Genomic DNA, 13,805 nt, shown 5'->3' with positions numbered 1-13,805 from the left:
TATTAATGAGCTTTCAGAGCCATGTTTTAATCCCTGCAGAAAAATAATAGGGAATGAAAAATACCGCAAACAAACATCTTTCTATTTTTTTCTGCTTAATGACTTTATAATCCATCAAAGGAAACAAATGTCATTTCAGCCAGACACAGAGAGGAAGAATCGGCCTCTGACTTTTCATTTCCCTGTCACGTCTCAGACTTTAAATCCAAAATCTTTCCTCCTCCTCGTCTTATGTAAAGTCTTAGCAGCACTTGGCATGACTGGCTGCATACAGTTTGGACGTCCTGCAGAGTTTGACTGATGGAGTGCGCTGACACAGAGCAGAGATGCGGTGCATCTGTTAGACTACAGATTCATCTAAATATTGCAAATATGAAGCTATTTTTTTTAATTAATGTTCAGTTTCTTTGGGTTCTTGGAAAGCGGTTTACACATGAACACATATCAGATCCGTTAAATGAGGCGGAGCGAACGATCAGCCGTACAGCCTGTAGCTTACGTTCAGGTGTTCAGGTCCCGCCTTAAAGGGACAACGCTGACCGGCATCTCCTGTGGCTGATACCCTCACTATTAAAAAAGTACCTCATACAAACCCAACTCAAAAACACCCCTTTAAGTTTAGGACAGCCATCAATCAATCATTATTTGTATCGCCAATTTATAACAAATGTGATCCTGAGACGCTTTATGGAAAAGCAGGTAAAAGAGCTGACTCATGGGAGGCAGGAAGGATTCCTCCTTTGTATTCCTCACGTTCCAGTTGTCCACACTTCCTCACCTCTGAGGCGGCGGTCAGAGCAGGCCGTGCATAAACGAGGGCGGACGTGTTTGTGGGGACGACACAGTCCGATGGTGGTTACGGGACATGTGGTCGCAGTTGTGCCCGATCACCTCGATGTAGGACGGGGTCACTGTCCTCACTTCCTGTATCACTGTTTAGAACAGCAGATAACTACTGCACTGCCGTGACAAGTAAAAGATCCCATTTTAATCCCAGTAAGAGAAATGTGGGTCAAAAAGAAAAAGTTTCACCAAGTCAAACAAAACGTTTCCTGTGCATGCGTCTCTCTTTTCTCTCCATCGATCAGCATTTTTCAGACAGTGCTCGTGATGGACATCCTCCTACTCTTTTTCCAGCAACGTCTCCAGATTGTTCACAAACAACTTCCACATTGGACAGACTGTGCAAGTACGTGTGTGTGTGTGTGTGTGTGTGTGTGTGTGTGTGTTGACATGCTACGCTGCACACATTTGACAAAATCTCCCAAACTGTTCACACTGCAGAGGGCTCAGCAGCTGTCTCTGTGGCTGTGTGCAGCGTGTGTTTGGTCCGGGTCGGACCCCCCGCTCTGTGAGGAACCCCGTCATCCTCGACAGCTCGGCTCAGAACAAACGTCCCCGGAGGGTATTAACACGGTGTCACCGTGTCCCCTCAGATCGACGATGACGACTCGGTCACTGTTGAATGTGCTTAGTGATGTTTGAAGTTATTTTTTATCTCCTGGGTTGGAAACTCTCCAGCTTGTGATGAGCCGCACACATGATCCGTGCACAGCCTCTGGGTGCTGCTGCATTATGAATATTTTGACGCTTGCACACGAACACTCATAATCACTTTGGTGCGACTGTTTACACACATATAAATGTGTCACTATCCCTGTGCCTTTATCTCCCATGTGAACACTGCTTTTTGTTATCTCGTGCTGGGAGGGATTCTGACACATGAGTAACCCACTTTTCTTATCTGATTGGCAGCGTTTCACAAACACGAACCATCATCATCATCATCACCAGCTCCTCTTCTTCACAGTGGGAAGCTCTCTGCATGAAGGGTGCGCTGTTTTCGCTCCACTTAGCACTCAGGGTGTCATGGCCTCATTGTTCCTTTACGTGTTGGGGTCTGATATTTGAAATGCAGTATGTCAACATTTCACCACATATTTATATATTTATATGAACAAATAAAACCAGTTTAAATCTAAACATACGACTACGTTACATCTCCATGCTAATATTAAATCAGCAGCTTGCAGACACTTTAGCTTAGCTTAGCATAAAGACACGTCTGTCCGCTTTATTCAAAAGTTAACTAAATCTGCTCTCGAGGATCTCCAAACTTCATTTATTTACACATTACACTAATTCATTTTGGTGTCACCAACCACCTGCAGCCTTTTATGTAAATTTCTTAATCTCAACTTGATTGCAAACTCGATCGTTATCAGTTTGCTGTCAGATTGGAGTTGAGATTCAGGACGCGTAACTGAGGGGAGAGATTGTAACTGCCTCTCATACTTAAATGTTCACGGCTAAGTTTGAGTAGAAAACAAATCTGTAGGAAGAGCCTGCGTCTGCTCAGATTCCCCCTGACAGATCGGACTCTTATAGATTTATTTTCATGGAAACGAGTAGAGCTCGTTTCTTTGAGACGTTCTGTAAAAAGGTCGGTCCAGCTGGTACGAGGAGTCCCGACTTCCTGTTCAGTCAGCTACCTGCTGTGTAGAGTAGTCCAGATATGTGCAAGACGATTATACCTGGAGTTTAAATAGAACAGAAGTGAAATTGAACCCATAATGCAGAGCGAGATTTAGAAATCGAGGACGTGTGGAAACATTTTGACTCCAAGACAGAAAATAAAAGCGGTGAGAAGATGAAAGACGAGACAAAAAACTGTGTGCAGATATTGGATAAAAACATTAAAAGGCCGAACCTCACTGACGAGCAGGTTAGCAGCTCATCGTCTGTCTTCAGTCTCATTCTGGAAAATAAATCCTGAGAGAATCGTATTGTGAGTTTACAGAGAGGAAATTGAATATATGTGTGCATGTTACCAACCTGTATAATTTTATTTATTTTTTTTAAATTGGCGAAACCCTTCTGTCCGTAGAGCTGTTTCCATTTGTACAGCGGGACTAATGAAGGGTTGGCAGTGCGGCAGCAATCAGCTGAAATGTGTCATTTTTATGAAAAGGGAATTATTCTAATGCGTATTATGGGTGAGTCACCACTGCAAGGCCACATTTGCAATGTGCTCCTTGTTATCTCCCCTCTGTTAATTAAGATAGGTGAACTGAAGAGCCTGGGAACTGGATTTCTCTCTGAATTAAACATTCAAATGTGAATTGGTCTGAAGCACTGAAGCTTCTCCTTTGACATTTACAGCACTTCATTTTGCAGGAGGCAGAGGATTCGGAGTCTGCAGGCCGGGAAAAACAGAACGGAGTTTTCAAGGCTCAAATGTAATTAAACCTTTTGTTTTCATTTGCAACATGTTTATCATGTTTTAAGTAAACGTTCACTGTCAGCAGAATCCATAATTTGACATTTTTCTTCAATATTCTCCTCATGTATCCAGGCGAGCTAACCTCCGGTGTTAAAAAGAGAAGCCAAAGTGGAAGTGCAAGAAGAAACTGCAGTTCCCCGAGTGTCCACTTGAGGCTTTCTCTAAAAGCCTTTTCCCCGTGTTAAATGTTAAATACAGCAGAATGAAACACGCTGCACGCAGCACACTTGTTAAGATTCAATGAAGGATCCGGTTAAATGAGAGGCATGGCCGAGCTGACTGTGAGCGGCCACGTCAGCATTTCAAAACATGGCGGTTCGACCTCCAACAAAGAGACACTCAGACTCCGTCCATGTTTACACACAGTCTGTGGTTGAATCACATATTTCTTCTCCTTTAAACTGTTTTTTTGGGCCCTTGAGATCGAGCTTGTGTCTTCTGTACTGTTCACTCTCTTTACAGAGGCAGCTATAAAGAGTGAATTAATCCCCTTCATATCCAAAACCATCTGCTGAATCTGTTCACTAAATCTGATCTTCATGACGATCTCGTACGTTGTCTCAGAGCAGTTAGAGCACAGGCGAACTTTTATTTAACTCCAAGTGTTGTCACTGTCAGCCTCCTGAAGCACCTTGTGATGGTGTGTGTGTGTGTGTGTGTGTGTGTGTGTTTCCACCCTGTCCCAATGGAGGTGATTTTGAAATGTGTGGCGACAGCTGCTTTGGCTGGAGAAAGGTTGAGGGTGTCAGTCAGGACGACGGGGCCGTGATGCAGACTCCCTGCAGTGAGAATCCTTTGGATGACTTTAGGATCAGCAGTGCAGAACGTGTCGGGGACTATGAGGTTCTCCTGTTAAAATAACCAGTGAAGGTTTGCTGGTGTGTCCTCCATGATGGCTGTGATAGTGGCCTTGATGGCCCTCGTCAGTTTAGCCTGGGATGAACTGTTGCGTGCTTTAGGCAAAAGGCGGACCACTCTGGTTTCAGAAGGTTGTAATCGGTTTTAGGAGGGCAGTGATTTGGTCCATGCATAAAAATCAATGTTTGTGCGTGAGCGTGTGACTGTGTCTGTGAGTGTTTGAATCCTTGTGTTCAAACTGTTGCTGATGAGTCAGCGTCCTCTGACTGAAGCTCGCCTGACACCTTCTGCTTTTTTTAATGCGATGAGTTGAAAATTAAAGGAACAGGATAAAGAAACTTTCCGTTTTGTTAGTTTTTGATTTGAGGGATTTAAGAGGCACAATATATTACCACATCACATGTCAGCATGTATTTATTGGGAAGAGCAAGTTTTGAATTTGGACTTGAGTGCAAACAAAATATGGACTTTTGTTAAAAACCTGCAGCTAACAGTTTAATAATTCATAAATTTAACTTACAGGAAAAAAAGTTACTCCACATCAAATATTTCCAGAAGTATCAAAGTCTCAAATATGAAATGCATTCAAAATACTGTATATCCAGCAAAATGTCCAGTTTAATAATCAATCTTCATTTTCTCTGAACCTAAAATCAAAACTTGAACATTTAAATAATTATATGGCTCCTCAGTGTTTACTTCATGTAGTAATCTGTGAAGGGTTTTTAAGAATTAAAGTATTTGTGAGTGATCCATGAGACGCATGGCTTTGGTGACCTTGCGTTGGCCAGCTTGTGTTTTTGCTCCACCTCCAGCTGGCCAGTAGAGGGCAGTGTTGCTAATGTCCACTGAGGTGGCTGAACCCTATTCCAACAAAACACGTGTTCAGGAGAAAACTGATTTTGAAAAGCTGTGTTTAAAATCGTAGAAAGAAAATCTATAAAACAAAATAAATCAATAAATACTGACGATCGGATGATCCGGGGATCTGACGGGTTCGAGCGGCCGTAATGTCAACTAGTCGTAGTTCTACTGAGAACCACAGGCGGGTCGTTCCACAGCTGAGGAGCCCGAACACGTCGTCCTCCTTTGGTTTTTAAGTTTGACAATAAGTATATTGCGTTTCTTCACTCCCATTTAAATAATTCATAATTCTCTGTTTGCATAAACTTGTATCACAGCTAGCAGCCTCTATAAGGAACCTCTTTATGACAATTTTGGCCCAGCTGGCCACCGTAGAGGACACTTTTCCCGCCTTCCTTCAGTGTCGTTACTTCTGCAGAGAAAATCTGCAGAAAAGGCGCAAAAGAGAAAGTTTGAAGTTGAAAGTAAACCTTGAACGTTACCTGATGTGATCCCTGTGTGTGTGTGTGTGTGTGTGTGTGTGTGTGTGTGTGTGTGTGTGTGTGTGTGTGTGTGTGTGTGTGTGTGTGTGTGTGTGTGTGTGTGTGTGTGTGTGTGTGTGTGTGTGTGTGTGTGTGTGTGTGTGTGTGTGTGTGTGTGTGTGTGTGTGTGTGTGTGTGTGTGTGTGTGTGTGTGTGTGTGTGTGTGTGTGTGTGTGTGTCCTCCAGTCACACCTGGACGTCTCCACAACAAATGGAAGCACTTTGCGGCGACGAGCCCTTGAAACTCTCCTTGTCCTGTTTGCCTCAGCTTTTGGCAGCTTGTATCGGAGGCCTTGGTTCACCCTGGCTTCATTTATAAGTCTGACATTTGGCAGAACTGGAACTCGATCACAATGCAGCTAATAAAGGCTGACAGATGGAGAGTCGGTCTGAACGAAGGGCCAAACAGCTGCAGAGACGCCGACTGAAGACTTTAAACAGAACATCAGGGTTAATGATTCTGACAGTGACCTCGATTGAAACAGTGAATATCCAAATACAAACCTACACGTGGACACTTCTATATAAATGAACAAAAGTGCAATCAGACCGCCAACAATCACTCTGATTTTTATCACTTAATTGTGCTTCATTATGGTGCATCTTATTGATAACTCCTTCATGTGAACGCGAGTGAAGAGGGGTCGGAGGAGAGAGGAGGCGTGGCCAAACAGCGGTTTGTTTTGGTTTAATGCTGGAGCTCAAGGGCGACATCTACTGGATCAAGAACTCGTACATTCGTCCTTCAAGTCTTGACCAATGGTGCCATGCTGCTGTCATGTTCAAAAATCTTGATCTTGAAAGATTCACCCTCACATTGCACTTCCATAGTGACATACTGTCCAGTGTGAGGCCCAGAGTCAAACTGGACATGCCTGTACTGTAAAAAAAACCCAGAGTCACCTGCTGTAGCTGTGAGGGCACGAGGCTGACAGAGAGGCTGATGACTGACAGGAGCGATGACATCAGCTGCCACTCTGCTGTCCGTCGATGGCAGGCGGTGCAAACACAAGTTACAAATGAAAGCCCCGTCCTTGCACCGGCACAGAGCTCATCCCCGGCACAGATTTCCACCGTGTCGTTTAGGAAGCTGCGAGGATGGTTGTGTTTACAGGGGGCGGAGCAGAGAAGAGCGCCTGCAGAATAAAGACCAAACAAAGTGCAGAAATACTGAGAGATACATTATGTATGCATGCTGCGTGTGCAGGAATGAATATGAAGCAGTATCCCATAACATTTTCATTTAAATGCCTTTTTTTTTTTTTGCTAAAGCAGAGGAGCTGCTGTCGGTGTTGAGTCACTGTACACATTTCAAACATTAACAGTTTTAAAGGCATACGGACGCCTCTCACTGCCTGCACATGTTGCTAACAAGCAAACGTTACATTAAAGGCACCTTTAAGCTGTGCACAAATGCACAACAAGCACACATCAATCTCTGCTCAAAATACAGGTCAGCACAAGGACGCCTGTCACTCTGTCACCCTGCATCATCATCATCATCATCATCGTGGCTGTGTCACGGACAGTGCACGTCTTTTCTCAACATAGTTAAATAACAATCCACTTTAAATGGTTCTGTCAAAATATGTGCTCAAAGAATCAGGGACAACAATCATTTATTTATTTTAATAATTAAAGCATCATTTAAGGTGTGAAACTGGACTTCAGCTCTGATTTAACTTGAGTAACTTTATCTGGAACTTCAGTTTTGTAAACACTAAAGCAGTTTTCACATCTGCACTCAGATTTACTCTTGTAAATCTGTAAATGTCGAGATCATTTTTGGCTGCTCCGGAGATTTCCCTGAGCGGGCTGTTCACATATTCACCTCACAGAGGAGACCTTCCCCTGTCAGACAGGGAGTGTGCCAAAGCTGTTTGGTGCCTTGCCCAATGGCACCTCCACAGTACTCAAGAAGTGACCTGGCACCTCTCCAGTGACCAGACCAACTTCCGTACCTTTGAGCTGCACCGGGACTTGAGCCTCCGGTTCCCGACCCAAACTCCCTAAAGGCCGAGCGACTGTCCGGATGTTTGATCCCAGTCTGGATGAATGAAACGTCGTCCGTCTGCTCCTGTATCAGCATGTACAGGACAACATGTTCAGCTCACTGATGAAGCTCCATCTTTTCTTCTTCTTTCCTTCAGCACAGTGAATCCTTCAGTTTGGGAACATTTAGTCTATACATCTTTTTCCGTTAACGCCGCTCCTCTTCCTGACTCCTCGTTTGATTTATGGCTTCATATTACACAATTTAAACGACGTGTCAGCGCTCAGGGTGCACCGAGGAGGCTGCTCTAGTCCCTGATTGGATGACAAGTTGTTACTTCCTAATCAGACACTAATTACACACACTTGAATCTAATGAAAGGGAGGAGGTAAATAATGTTCTTGTTCTGGTCCTTGGAGTAAAGCTCAAACAGAAACATTGGCTGGGAAAAAAAAATTAATCAGAAAGATTAATAGCTTGAACGGAGAGAAGCAGCATAACGAAATTCACTTTTGTCCTTCTTTCAATGTTTTATAATGTTTAACAAAATAAATCCACCAAGCCTTTTATATAAATGTCATTTTTTATTTGCACATTTGCTTGGCTGGCAGCATGACTCTCCATCAGTCCATTACCTTCCTATGATGATGACTTCTTGAAATCTTTACGGAGCCCTGGAAGGCTCAAGAGGGAAAAAATTAAGAACTGTTATTTTAATCCATTCGCAAAGTTTATAAATCCATACGCACGGCATTTAGTTGGAACTGAAAAAACAACTCTTATTTACCTTAAATTCACCTCAGACATCCATCCATTATCTACAGAATACCTCCTCTGAGCAAAGTGGGGCGAGAGCCGATCCCAGCTGTCATCGGGGATCAGTAAACCCTGGAATGGTCGCCGGTCAATCACGGGTCGGAAACAGCTAATTTAGAGTCACCGGTTAACCTAACAAGCACGTCTTTGGACTGTGGGAGGAAGCTGCGACAGAGAGGCTCCTAGGGGATTCACACCAGCAACCCCCCCCCCCCGCCGTGAGGCAACAGTGACAGATCCATTCGGTTCCCAGATGATGCATCCTTCTTAGTGTGCCTCTTACTTGCCTGACCTTTCCTCATGACGGAGTTTATACTGTGAGTTTACTTACCGCTGAATGAGACATGAGACGACACGATGAAGAGTTGAACTTCTGGAGCAATTTCTCTCGAGCATGTAAGCGGGGAGGGGGGGGGGGGGTGAGTGCAGACAGAGCACTGAGGGAACGCTACGACAGTTTGGTTTCCTATTTGTGCAGTCAGCTGCTTTGTTGCAGATGACACGTGATCCACCATCATCTGTGAGCTGCATTAGTGTTTAACAGCTTGTGTAGCATGACATGCACGCCTTACAGCAGAAGAAGCAAAGATAAGAAAGAGGCTAACGACTTGCATGAGACGTCTGAGGTGAGATCTCAAATCTGTAGCTATGGATACTCGGTGCACGACGAGCTTGTCATGAATGCAGCCTTGTTATTGCTCTCAGTGAACATATGTGTATCTGCAGCTCACACCTGCTGTGAGCTCCTTCGCCTCCTGACAGTGACGAGAAGAATGGCTCTGACAAGGTGAAGCGAATTCAAATCAAACCTCTTGAGCCCGACTCGACCGGCCTGTCCAGCTGCCAAAGGACAAAACGACAGCCGACTCCCACAAAGTATAAGCGCTGTCAGCTTATCTCATCTTTTTATTCAGTCTGCGGCCCGAGATCTCAGGATCTAACAGCTGTCCTGAAGTAAACCGTGGAACAAGAATGTGATGCACTTTACCTTTTTCTGCAGCTTTTCATTCACATTTTGAATAAACAATGGAGACGTTTAATCATTAGCTGTCCAACTATAAGATCTGCATGACGACGATGAAAGACGTAAACATTCAATCATCACTTTGGGCTCATTGCTGGACTTAAAAAACAGCGAGTCGGTCTTTATCTGTATGAAGTGTTCAATCATTCTGCTCTGAAATACCGACATTTAGAGTCCCGGGAGGATGCTCTTTAAGACACCACCCACCCCTCAACCTCCCATGTCCAGCTCAACGCTCTGGAAGTGAATCTGCTTTCTCCCTCCTCCATGTCAGGGTGACTGCATGGCTAACTAAGCTAAAAAGTGGAGGAACTGTTGTTAATTAAAACCTTTAAAAAAAAAAAAAAAATTCTAATCATAAAATGAAAAAAAAAGTACATGAGGTACATTCAAAATATGATTTCCCGTCCTGTTTTTACAAATAATAAAATATTTTAAATAAAATAAAAATAATGAAAAAAATATATAAATTCAAAGCTGTAGAGCATTCAGTGTCCTCACACAGTGTTGAATCTGGCAGCTGATTGTTAATAAGGTTTATAAAGTCACAGCATAATTAAAGTTTGTTAGAAAACAGCATCAACCCCGATATCTGACTTTACTCTTCCACGTGACCTCTTTGACCCCTCGACATTTGTCCAGTTCTCGTTCTCGCAGCTTCTTTGAAAATCCTCTCATTATGCAGCTTGGACCCAAGCAGCCGCTTCTTCCTCTCATGTGCCTCTTCTCCACATCACAAGCTGGTCAGGCTTACTTGACAAGCGCATCCTGACACGCTGTGCATCCTGAGCAGCTCTGCAGTTGTGACGCTCCATGAATAATGATCATGGCGTGTATCGATGATGCTAACGTGTGCGAGCAGCAGAACCGTGGTTTGAGGCTCGTGTGTGTCCATGTGTGTGTGTGTGTGTATTCTTGAGGGAATGCAGCAGAGGATGAAGGCTGCAGAGCACAATGACTCAAAAGACCAGCATATACTCTAAACACAGGCAGCCTTCAGACGTACACAAACTGCACATTTAAAACAGAATTTGAAGGAAATTATGCGTCAGATCTTGATTTTTATCGTCGTCTCCTCGCAGCTTCCCTCCTCTCCTCTCCTCTCCGTCCCTCAAACTTATTAAAGCCGTGTGCTCCTCTCCCTCTGCTCCGTGCAGATAACAAGCAGCTGTACTCATCTGCTGACTCCTCTTCACCCAAAGCATCGCTTATCATCCTTTAACACACAGCTCCTGTGAAACTAATTATTGTGCTGGCTTTTTGCCGCTTTGTCGTCAGACCAGTTACGTAAAAAAAAAAAAAAGTGTGAGGATTTCCAACCCAGCCAGTCCCGCTCTCTTGTCCTTTTTGACTTCTCTCTCAGAGTCCCACTCAGGTGATGATTCAGACGTTTCAGGTTTATAATTGCACGGTCAAGGAGTCAGTCTAACACGTATGTTTACCCTCCTGTTACCCACAAAGAATGCTTCACAGCGTGAGGCGTTTAAGAGCTCAATCCAAACTGTGTTTCATCTGAAAACAACACACCTTCAAACACGTGCAAGTGAGATATTACTCACATTTATAAAATGTACACCTTATGACATGTTTGCAGTTTTTTAAAAATCTGTCTTTCCCCCCAAAAAAACAAAACAAAAAAAACACATGAGGCAAGTGCAGCTCTTACTGCCCAGCCTGCCGCCTGTGCTTCCTGTTAAAACGTTTCATTTGTCAATCAGCAGAATATTTGTTTGTATTCACTTTGCAGTAAAAATATTTCATGGATCAAACAATGACAGCAGACTTTTCACTTTATGTAAACAGAACAGGACGTTTAATCCTCAATTAATCCAAGTTTTTTTTTTAATAATTTAATTTCCTAATCAACCTTTTGACTGATCAGAGGCTTCACTTTCGTGTCTGATTATTTTTATATAACCAGCTGGTTTCATGGAGTCTAGTTATTCATGTTACCTTTTAGTTTCAGAGCAAAGAAGTTTCTGTGACCAACAACAAATCATACACAGCAGCCACAAGCGTTTCCATCAGGAGACCTGTGCTGAATCTACAGATTATATTAGATATATTTTAAATGTGAAAATGTGCCGCAGGGAACAAATCAAATGTGTATTAACAGTGATTCAGCTGCAAATGCTCAAAGATGCAAAAATAAAAAAAAAACACAAAAGACATCTGAATACAATCGCAGACTTTCTTTTAACCTTCAACAGTCAGAAGAACTGACCACAGTAACTTATCATCTCTGGTCCTTCTGTCTGTTCTGAAGGTCACAACTGCACCAAGGGAGGAAGGTGTTTAAGTTTGCTGCTTAGAAAGAATTACAAAAAGGTTTGAAAGTGAACAAGCTGCTCTCATTGGATGATTTTAAGAGGATGTTAAACGACTTGGAGGCAGACACATCTGGTTGGAGATGTTCTGCCTGACACATTTATGGTAGTGGGTGACCTTAACAAATTCTTGCTGGTTTGATTTGTCAGAAAGTGTTTTTTTTTTTCCCCCGGTTCACCTCGGGGAAACATTGTGCATGTAAAGAGATTCAGAACAGATCGGCACAAAGAGTCTCTGGGAAAAACAGAACAGATAAAACTCTATTTATCTCTTCCACCAGGGAGGGGATTTGTGGGAAATGCAGTGTTTATTTAGGGATATATTATCCATAATAATAACACCATTAAGAGCAGATTAACTGCAGCAACTGCAGCAAAAGATCACATCTGATGTGATTGTGCACCTTCATTTAGAAACAAAAACAACGATGAGTGATTGATTCATTAATGCTGCATCCTCCCTGCTGCTCACTGACTTTGCAGCGTCGGTATTTGAACGGCGATAGTTTGCCGTTAGCTTACCGCTCAGCGAGGCCAGATTGAAATCTGATGGATAATTTATGTTGTGGAGGTGAGCCTGTAATTTCCAGGGGAGCCGCAGTCTCTGTGCTTGGCCGGCCACCATGAATGATTAATACGTAAACATTATTCATAACTTTCCCTCATAAATTTTAGCTGGTCATTAATTCTGCCGGTGTCCACGCAGGTCGAGAGGGACGATGAGTTCAGGCTGAGGTGTGAAAAGTGCGACAGAAATGTGTGCAGACTTGAAAAATCACCAAAAAACATTCATGTGAGTCTTTGTGTTGAGTTCAGGTGCTCCTACTTTTATCCCGGTGTTTATTTTTGGGACACAGCATGGTGGTTAAACATGCTGTTAACATTTTCAGTCCAGTAGTTTGGACTAATTAGCTGCTAATTAGCGTGCGTCTGTGTCGTCCCTTTGAGAGATGCCGCTCTGTGGAGAGCCGCAAGAGGTGAGAGGCTTTAAAAGAAATGAGACAAGATTGATTGCTTTGGAAGACGAGTGCATGACAAACACGACACTCTGGCGCCCACCGAAGGTCTCTGTTGTATTGTGCAACACGCTGCCGCTCGATTGACAGGCTACAGTCATATTACAGCATGTCGTGCAAGCCTCTACAGCCAACTGTTGGTGTAAGATGGACGTTATAAATCATTTCTGCAGAAGCGTTGCACACCGCTTCTCGCGCGGTCCCTCTCCCTTTTTGCTCTTCTTAGCTTCATCCGTCACCATCCTCTTCCTCTTCGCCTCAGCACATGGTATATCAAATGTGTTGTACGACATCCCAACAAGATGGTATATCTTCACTGTGCACTCTGCAGCCTCTGAATGTTGTGCTCAGAGTGGAGATTAAAGCCACGTTACAGGTTTGACTTTACATGTTTTATACGAGGTTAGCATATCTGTACAGCAAGTATTCATGAGTGATCACCTTGAGATATTCCCAGGAAATACACGCGTTCATAAATCATGGAGAGAGAGAGAGAGAGAGAGAGAGATTGTCTTCAGTCCGAGAGGCTGTTGTTATGGAAACGCAATATTTAAATGCAGGTGTGTCACATTTACTTAACGCTTACATTTTATCGATGTTTAGCATATTCATGAGTCGTCGTGATCAAATAGGCCGTTTTATTACACAAGTCTACAATCAGCGTGACAGATTAATGGAAAAAGTTGCACGTAGATTACCTGCTCTTTGATTGGTCGGAAGATTAGAAATCGTACATTGGGCCTTCACAAAATAAAAATAAAAAATAAAAATAAAACACTGCTCACTATTTACTTATATCTTTATGAGTGAGATTTAAAGTTAATAATTTTCACTATCCAAAGGGCTGTTAATATTGTGATGTTTATGAAATTGTGATATATTGTGAAGCCCACATGTAAAGGTAGTCTTTTGAACAGATCTTGTTTAAAAACTGGGTTTTTACTGGGCTTGTCGTGGTGACAGCTCGTGGTTCATAAAGTCATAAAACACAATCTGTGCACGTAAGACGCCTCTTTGACAAACTTCACATCACACAGAGAAATATTTCAGGACGGAGTTTCATTATTTGTGCCAACCTCGCCGAGCGTCTCTATCGCTCACTT

Source organism: Symphodus melops (genome assembly GCF_947650265.1).
Source record: "Symphodus melops genome assembly, chromosome: 11".
Lineage (NCBI taxonomy): Eukaryota > Metazoa > Chordata > Actinopteri > Labriformes > Labridae > Symphodus > Symphodus melops.
The sequence above is the reverse complement of the archived record's forward strand: the minus strand, read 5'-3'. Positions refer to the sequence as shown.